The sequence below is a fragment of the Condylura cristata genome, unplaced genomic scaffold (assembly GCF_000260355.1).
Source record: "Condylura cristata isolate star-nosed mole 26May11 unplaced genomic scaffold, ConCri1.0 scaffold00019, whole genome shotgun sequence".
Taxonomy (NCBI): Eukaryota; Metazoa; Chordata; class Mammalia; order Eulipotyphla; family Talpidae; genus Condylura; species Condylura cristata.
This window is the reverse complement of record NW_004567120.1, coordinates 22,621,398-22,630,923: the sequence shown is the minus strand read 5'-3', so window position 1 is coordinate 22,630,923 and position 9,526 is coordinate 22,621,398. Positions and strand designations below refer to the sequence as shown.

Sequence of the window (9,526 nt, the reverse complement as noted above, 5' to 3'; positions counted from 1 at the left end):
TTTTTTTTTTTTTTTGTCCAAAGGGTAACTGGCATCATTTATTGAGTAGTCCATCTTTTCCCCATTGCTATGCAATGTCATTTCTATTGGGTATCATGGTTATATGGATTTGTTTGCAGTTTTCTTTTTGTTTACATTGGACTAATTGTGTCTGGGTAAATACCACACTGTCATGATTAGTCTTTTTTCTTTTCTTTTTTTAAAGATTTATTTATTTATGCATACAGAATGCAGGTACAATCTAGAGGTGCAGAGACAGTGAGAGGGAGCAGAGATAGAGTGGGGAGCAGAATAGGCAGATCAACAAGGCACACTGCAGAGGGAAGCAGCAGGCGAGACAGGAGAGGTCTGCTGCACCATGTGGATCACCTCTGGGCTGGGGATCAAACTTGCATTGAGGAGGCTGCCGCTAGCTTGCAGTCCTGTGTCCCATCCTGTAGCACCAACAGGGAGGGCCCATGATTAGTCTTTTTCTATAGTAAAATCTATAAAGCATTTTTCTTTTCTTTTGCTATTTTCATAAATATCCAACTCTTCTTGGCCTTTTGATTTTTCCATAAAGATTTTAGTATCGATTTATAAAATGGATGGGCTTTTGATTATTATTTTGACTTTAGGATTTAAATTAGGAGAATTGCCAGCTTTATGAAGTTGAGCATTCCTAGTCATGGACTTGGTGTACATTATTCTCTTTTTAAAGTTCTTCTTTTCAGTAATGTTCTATTATTTTCTCCAAGTTCTTGATCATATTTTGTTTGATTTATTCCTGTCTATCAGGGTTCTCCAGAAAAACAATCAATAGCATATGTATAGTAATCTATAAAAGTTTATTATATGAATTGGCTCACCTGGTTATAGAAGCTAAGAAGTCCCACAATTTGCCTTCTACATCTGGAGAGCCAGGAAAGTCAGTGGCATAATTTAGTCTGAGTTCAAAGGCCTGAAAGCCAGATCTATCTATGGTGTAACTCCCAGTCTAAGCAAAGGAATTGAGAATGGGGAGAGAAATTGTGTAAATTCCAGAGCTTGAAGGCTACAGAATTGGGTGCTCTAAGATACAAGAGCAGGGATAAAATGGACATCCAGCTCAGGAAGAAATAAATTGAATTTGTCCTCTTCCACTTTTTTGTTTGATGTGGGCCCCCAAGGGATTGAATGATGCCCCCTCACTTTGGTGAGGGCAGATCACTCTGGTAATTCTACTAATTCAATGCTAATCTCTTCCGGTAAGACCCTCAGAGACACCCAAAAATGTTGCACTAGTTATCTAGCATCCTTTAGTGCTGTCAAGATGACATAATATTAGCTATCATAGATGCCTTATAATTTTGCAGTCAAATGCTCTACCCTTGAGCTGTACCCCCAACCTTATAATTTTGTTGCTATTTTAGAAGGTTTAACCTTTTTAAATTCATATATTCTATTTACTTCTAATTTATAAGAATGTAATGGATTTTTTAAAAATATTTATTTATTTGTACATACAGAACTGGGGTACAGGCCAGAGGCTCAGGGGCGGTGAGAGGCTTCACCAGAGACAGAGCGGGGAGCAGAACAGGCAGATCGACGTGGTACCCTGCTGAGGGGAGCAGCGGTCGGGTCAGGAGAGGTCTGCCACGCCATGTGGTCTCCTCCGGGGCAGGTGGGAATCGAACTCATGCAGAAGTGGCTTTAGCTTCTCAGTGCAGTGCTTTAACCTGCTGCGCCACCAGGGAGGGCCGTAATGGATATTTTTATTACTCTTTTATCTAACAACATTGCTGATATCACATACCAGATCACTGTAAGCAGGTAATCCAATCATACCATTTGAATATAATGGCAGTGTTGGTTTTCTTTTCTTACTCATATATCTTTCAATTTTCAGATATTATATTTTTCAATACTAGAATTGTTTAAAGGTGTGTGTGTGTGTGTGTGTGTGTGTGTGAATTCTCTGGTGAAACCGCCTATCTTTTCATACATTTTCTCCATCTTTCACCATCTCCTGGGTGGGACCCAAATTCTCATCTGATTATAGTGAGTTTTTACCCAACTTTTCACATTTTGACAGATGTCATAAGCTGTCCTGAGGGCAAAAACGAGCTGTGTGCTTGAGGAAACTCTACCAAGTGTCTTCATGGAATTTACTCGTCTTTCTAGAAAATAAAGTATTTTATGTATTATTATTCATATTTACTTATGTCTTTTAAAATTATTTTATCAATTTTCACAGTCTTTGCAAATTTGTTATCTTTCTAAGTTTTTGAAATGGATGTTATGCCAACTAGTTTTTAAATTTTTCTCAGATAAGTATCTAATGAATAAATTTACTCAGTGCTACTGGTTTAGCTATATTCCCTGGGTTTTCATATATCATATTTTCAATTTCATTTTTGTTTATTGACTAATTTCTATTATGACATTCTTTGGTCAATACATCATCTAGAAAGTCCTTCTTTCCAGTGTGAGTTTTTACTTTTTTTTTTTCTGATGAGATCAGTAGGATAATGATTCTTTGATGTGTTCTAAGACTTGCTTTATTGCCTGTTAACAGAGTCAAATTTTATAAATACTCCTTGTGTACTTGAAATAAGTGTGTTTTTGTTTTCTGCAAGATTATATAATTATCTATTAGAAAAATATGTAATTTTTGTTTCAACTCTTTCAAAAAAAATTTTAGATTCTTAACTTCTGGCTTTGAAGCTTTCTTTACATTCCAATATAAACATGTACCTTCAGTTGATCACAAAATATGTGTGAATTAGATTTTAAGTGTTTGAAATCTTGAACTTTTAAGTGAGCATGCTAACTACTCTTTTAAGTAGCTATGTATTGTTTATTATAATAGCACACTAAGATAGTGACAATGAAACAATTTCTCTTGGACTGTTTGGTGATTCCATAGCAAATTTTGAATCTTTGTAGCTTTGCTAAAGTCTTTTGTTCCCTTTTCACATTACAAGAATATTACACAGAGCTAGAACTTGAAATGAAAATTTAGTAAAATAGAAACCTCCAGGACATCTCCTGGGTCTTATTAAAACAAGATCGCAGGTGCTGTTGCTATAGCACTCAAAGGCTGGGTTGCTTTAAATTGCAGCTCTGTTACATGAGGGTCAAGACTCAGTAGACCCCCAGTTTAACTATCAGTGCATTGTATGGGACATATATTATCAAACCTGAATGTCCTAGAAATTTGAATATGAATGTGTCTTGGCTGAATACCTTTATTTGGTATAACTGAAAGGCCTTCAAAAATGAGTTGATGTTCTCAGACCTGGTTTAATTTATAATGAGTATGAGAAATGAAAGAATCATTATCAGGGGGTTACGGAATGAAATCAATCTGTTTTGTTATTATTACATTTTGCCTCTATCTTTGATGTGATAGTTTTAAAATGTAGCAGAGACTATGAACCGGATGCAAGCAAATGGAGACGATCACATTTCAAATCTTAAAATTTCCCAGCTGCCACTAATTCACATTTAACTCCTATATAATCCCAAATATTGCTTGAAAATTTAGAAGATTTGGGGAAAGGGTTGTCTTTCTAGAGAAAAACTCAGTTGGTCTAATAACAATGTTTACTTCTAGAGTTGTTAGGGGATTGGTGAGTATTGTCTTTATGATGAACAGATTTTATCCCATTTGGGACACTGACTGCTCAAAACAATAATCGCCTTGGCCTTGCTTTTACATCACAAAAAGAGAATCATTATTTCCCGTTATTTGGTTATAGACAAAGAAATTATGTTTTAAACCATTCAAGGGGTAAGAATATGTCAGTCCTCTTTTGGAAAATACCTCGAAAGGATGATTTCAGGATGTTATAATTGTCCACATTGGCAATCCTCAAATTTATTATAAAGAGGGTTCTATTCCCATACTCTGTAAGTTGCACTTTTGGAGTTTGACATTTGGTTCCCATCGATACAATGCTACATTTGATTAAGGTTACAAGAACTCACTTTAACCCAGAGAATGAATGAAATGGAATTATATTTATGATGTTAATTTTTTAAAATTTAAATTTCACAGAGTATTTAAACATACAAAACATCTCTGGTAGATACCAAGTACCCAGGACCCTCTCCAAGCTACTCCTTATCTAGTAACTCAGCAGGGGCTTTGTATCTTGCTTAATCTTTCAAAAGTACCACTAGATATTGATCATAAGTGGCAGGGAATGGGATTCCCTAAATCCCAAGGTGCACTGACCATTTGGATTTTTCAGTTTCTCCCTTTCCGGGTCTCAGGCGTCAAAATGCACCTCACATCAAGAGGAAAGGGAAGAAGGAAGGGGACACTAGAGACAGGTGTCAGCCCGCCACCAAACAGCCAGATGGAGGCATCCTGGCTGGCAGCAGCTGGAAGCCAAGGAACTGGCTTCCTTCATTAAGTCAAGTTGAAGAGTGGCATGAGAACAGGTCCCGCAGGACTGCAGCAGCTGTGAGCCTGCCTGAGAGAGATGGGAGGGAAGTGGGGAAGGTCAACTGAAGTTCACTAAAATCCCAACTGAGTGGCAGCAAAATCCAGACTTGGTTATTCTCTTAGTCAAATAACTTGGCTATTTCAGTAGATAAATTATAAGGAAAAGAAAAGAATGGAGTGGAAACCTATAGCTTAAATGAATGTCAAACACCTGGCTTTTACAATAGGCAGGACTGAAATATAATATCTAGGGGATGCACATCTATTGATTTATTTATCTATTTACATTATTGTTCGTTTTGAAACAATGTTTACTCCCCCCCCCACCGCCTCTAGTTCAACAGGCTCATCATCACCACAGTCCCCCACATTCCTTCCTCCTTCTGATCCCTCTCACTCCCCTTCCCCTGTAGGATACCTCTGGTTTACAATTGTCTCTTTGAAAAACCATCTTTTAAACAAGGCAAAGAAGTGACTATCATTTGCACAATAGTTACATATAAGTAAAAGGAGGGGCTGGTGATCTGGGCAGTGCATACGCAGAAGGGGTTCTTGGAATAACTTACAAAGATCTATTCCTTTTTCCCCATTCTCCCCTGATGAAATGAGCATTAAAAAAGTGTACCACACTGTGTATAAATCAACATTGTCTCCCATAATTCTGTGCATCTGGACTACAAAAATGCCATTGTCACTGTCCATGCTCCACATCTTCAAACTAATGTTCTCAGGTCACAACAATAAGAGTTCTCGAAGGGAACTTTCCAGAAAAACAAGTTATTTCCTTGGCTCTTATTTCCTTCTTTTTGCAGCATGCACCTGCCATCTAGCCAAGAAGCATATTGCTGGGGTATAAGGTGGCCTCTTGCAGCAAACCCACAGTGGTTGGCAGCCATAAGATAGGAGACAGGCATAAAGGAATAGGTCAACATACTGGCAGAAATTTCTGTGGCACCTTGGGAATAACTACATTTCATTCAAGGTGGAAACCCCACTGTCCAGAGCCAGGAATTGCTGAGGTAGGCCAGGAAGTAAGAAAGACACACACGCGCGCGCACACACACACACACACACACACACACACCAGGAATAATACCTGTGAAAACTCCTAGGATGCCTCTTTCTGATAGATGGTTACCATGGAGTCACACAGTCCAAAAAATTTGGGGTCTCTGCTAATGAATTGTACTATAGATCACGGGATGAACACTTGGAAGGGGTGTGTGATAAGGGCAGAGTGAGCCATCATCTCCTCAGTGGTCTCCTTAATAACTGGGTCAAAGGAAGAGAGACTTCTTTCTGTGCATTTCCAGTAACTAACTCTTTAATTGCTTCACACTTCTGGTGATGCTGTAAAACAGTTCCAGGACTCTTGAAGACAGTTTTGGAATTAAGTCTGTGAACAACCCACACTTCCAATCAATGCTCAAAATATGCTGAACATAAGCAAAGAATGCTGATATACTTGATGCCCCCAAATACCTTTTTACTGTTCTCAGAAGAGGTTGATATCCCACTTGGATGAGCAGCTTCATGACATGAGCAGATGGGCTAGGATGTACCTGACTGGTCATATCTGCTGTGACCTGTGGCGAGGCCTATTTCTTCTTTTTTGAAAGTTGTTTTCTTTTTTGAAAGTTAGTTTACAACTCTGTATGTGATTTAGGGGTATAGGTTCATTCCTCTTGAGATATATGTTACCACACCTCACCTACCACCACCAAAGCATCCATTATCCTCCACGATGGTCTGTTTTATCCTCTCACCCTTTGCTCCCCACCCAACCCTCCTCTTCTGGTTCTTGACCCATATGGTTACAGGAGTGTTGGTTCTCAGGGAATCGCATGGTTGCTGAGGCTTTCAACGGAAGGGAAAGGAGAAAGCATCGCAGCAGAGCATGGGTAGGTGGGCAGGAGAAGAGAGAAGATTGGGATGGCTGAGCAGTGACAAAGAGAAGATGAAAGGGAAAGGCTCAGGGTCACTTGCTAAATAGTTTGCCACAGAATCCAGTCCTGAGACTACTGTTCTTCAGGAACATTTGCTGCCCCAAATGTTACCTGAGGCCAGAAATAAGAGTTTCACATATTTTTGTTCCATTTCAAACTTTCGAATAATGTCACCAACCTGCCCAAGATGTTATGAATTAGCAATACATGGTCTGATCTTTTATCCAAATTTGAAGATTATGGGTCAAATTAACACAAGATTTCTAGATCAAGAAACACCTATTAAACTGGCAAGTTATTGTTATTGAAAGTTAGTGGCCTTGGAGTAGGAAAGACTCAATTAGGTGTTGGGGCCCAGCAGCTAGCTTGAGATTCAAGGTCAGAGCCTTAGTCTTCAGGAAAATGGGTAAAAGTATAGTTCAGAGCCCCTGTTTCAGAGCAACTGAGGCAGCCTGCAAATGAACTAGATGGAAAGTGAGACACAGGGACTGAGGCAGGCAAACCAATAATTGGATGTGCGGCACAAAGCACAATGTTATATGGCAGGGTCAGTAGCCAGGTTGACCTAATGCAGTCAAGTGAGTTGTGGAACGCCAGCTCCTTCATTTCCCTTTAATGAGTAAACAAGATTTGTTCCAGAGCTTGGGGCTGACTTAATTTACAGTAGTGGCACTGGGGGCAGTCATGTGACCCCAGCTGTAAGAATTGTTTTGCTCTTTTACTTCTTAACCAAATGCAAATGAAACTCTGTTGTCATGATTATCACTTTTTATTTCTAGAGTTTGATCAGATTTCTATTCACTTTTTAAGAATCCCTGGTGACTGGTGCTGTTTATCCCCAATTGCTTCAGATCAGGAGTCTTATCAGGTCTGGATGTCTCATTTTTTATAATATTAAGATTTATCAGTGGGGTTCAGTTGGTATCAGCTTGATTCCTGCATGATAAAGAGCCATCAACCTTGAAGCAAGCGATTTTAGCTTCTGCTGATGATCATTGCCTAGATCAGTTATTTCATTAGAGGTGGGAGAATGGTGATTTTCCGCTGCTGCCATTTCTTCCACATTCATTAGCTAGAATTCCATAAAGAGGAAATTTCCCTCATCAACTATGTGGCTTTACTGAAATCTAGTTCTTAGAGCATATATGGGACAGCTGCTTGGATCTCACCTTGCACTTAACCATATTCAGAATGGTTTATTCTTTGCATCCTCCAGTGGTGACTGCTGTGTTTTTTTGTTTTTGTTTTTTTTTAGGTCATGATGAATTCACGGATTTTTATATATTTAGTACAGCTCAAGAAATCATAGTGATTTTTCATTTTGATACAAAATTTATCCCATATTAAGTTAGTTGGGGTCCAGAGGCCACAATAGTTGCTGGCAGTTTCTTTGATTTCTAGTAATAACAACACTCCAGACTCATCTTGACCAGATTTGAGATTTCAGATTTGGGATCAGTCGTTTCCCTTATAAACCTGATTTTATTTATGAGGAATGATATTCAGAGATAACCATTTACATGCCAGGATGCTCATTACTATTAGATCCTATTTGGTTCCAGACCTTTTCAGTGGTCAGAGTTAAAAGTTACTTTTGTTTTTTAATGGCGATATTTCAAATTCAAATTTAAGATGACAGAGTTTTTAACTTTATACTTCAATCTTCTTTCTCTTATATGTACATCTTAGTTCCCAACAGCATTAACATAATAATCTATAATAGAGTCAAATCAAAAATAACAATAAAATTACTGACTGCAATTTAGAATTTCTTGTGGTTCTTTATGTCTGACAAATATATCTAATTAGGGGCACTCCCTGCTGGCACAGTGGGTTAAAGCACAGCATCATGAAGCTCTTTGAAGCCACTGAAGCACGAGTTCGATCCCCGGCCAGGGAGCTGACCGACATGGTGTGGCAGACCTCTTCTGAACTGCTGGCTGCTCCCCTCAGCAGTGTACTTTGTCTATCTGCCTGCTCTGCTCTCCACTCTGTCTTTGGTGAATCCTCCTACCCACAACACCTCTGGCCTGTACCCCAGTTCTGAAAACATAAATAAATCTTAAAAAATATATGTATGTATCTAATTAGGGATGTAAGTCAAAATTCTTTATTATACAGTAAATTTGAAGTAATTTTCTCTGAATGGGTCTGTCACCAATTTAGTATAGAATTAAGTTCATTAGTTTCTGTTTGTTTTCTATATCTAGGATTTTTTTTTTCTTTTTGATTAATTGTGTTCTAATGTCAAAGTATTTAGCAAGGTATATTTGAAGACTTCTCAAGGCTAGTCCCTTCTTCTCTTTCCTCCATAGGTAAGCATCTTTATTAGTTACTGTTTGTATTTTTTTTTAACATAAGGGGATGTGTATATGGGTGTTTTCCTATAGACCACGTTGGCACAGGGAAAGAATAGTTTTAGCATTGCTTTTCTCTTAATAATATATCCTAGAGATGCACATATCAGTAAATAGGAGTCTTCCTCCTTCTTTTATTTATTTATTAAAAAAATTACTTGTCTCTAATTTGTCTTTTCATTTTCTTAACAATTTTTAAAAGATTTATTTATTCATACAGAACTGGGGTATAGGCCAGAGGTGCAGGGGGGTGAGAGGATTCACCAGAGACAGAGTGAGGAGCAGAACAGGCAGATTGAAAAGGTTCACCACTGAGGAGAGTAGTGGGCGGATCAGGAGAGGTCTGCCTCGCCATGTGGGTCTCCGGGGCAGGCGGGGATCGAACTCATGCGGAAGTGGCTTCAGCTTCTCAGTGCTGTGCTTTAACCCGCTGCGCCCCCAGGGAGGGCCTCTTCTTTTGTTTTTTAAAACACTGTATAGTACTCTTTGTGGGATTGTGCCATAGTTGATGAACATTTGGGTTGTTTTCAGTCCTTTGCTGCACAGATTATCCTTGTACATCATGTTATTTGGTGTGTTTATCTTTTGATCACATGACTATGCTTTCTAGTGTGGATTCAGATAAGTAAGACTATGTCCATATCCTAGTGGCTGTTCAGTACTAAGAATTCTTTGTTGATTTAGTGTTGACAAATGCTGTCAAAGGAGAATCCTGAAAATAGTGGGTTTATTCATAAGCCACTCATAACAAAATGCCCTCAACATTCCCCACATATCTATTTCTAATTTCTGGACTTTAGCTCTTCTAT

At 38.6% G+C, this 9,526-nt stretch overlaps 1 pseudogene; it reads right to left on the bottom strand.

Moving 5' to 3' along the window:
• Nucleotides 1-5,127: 5,127 nt before the first annotated feature.
• LOC101637000 lies at nucleotides 5,128-5,988 on the bottom strand (annotated as a pseudogene).
• Between the last annotated feature and the right edge of the window lie 3,538 nt (nucleotides 5,989-9,526).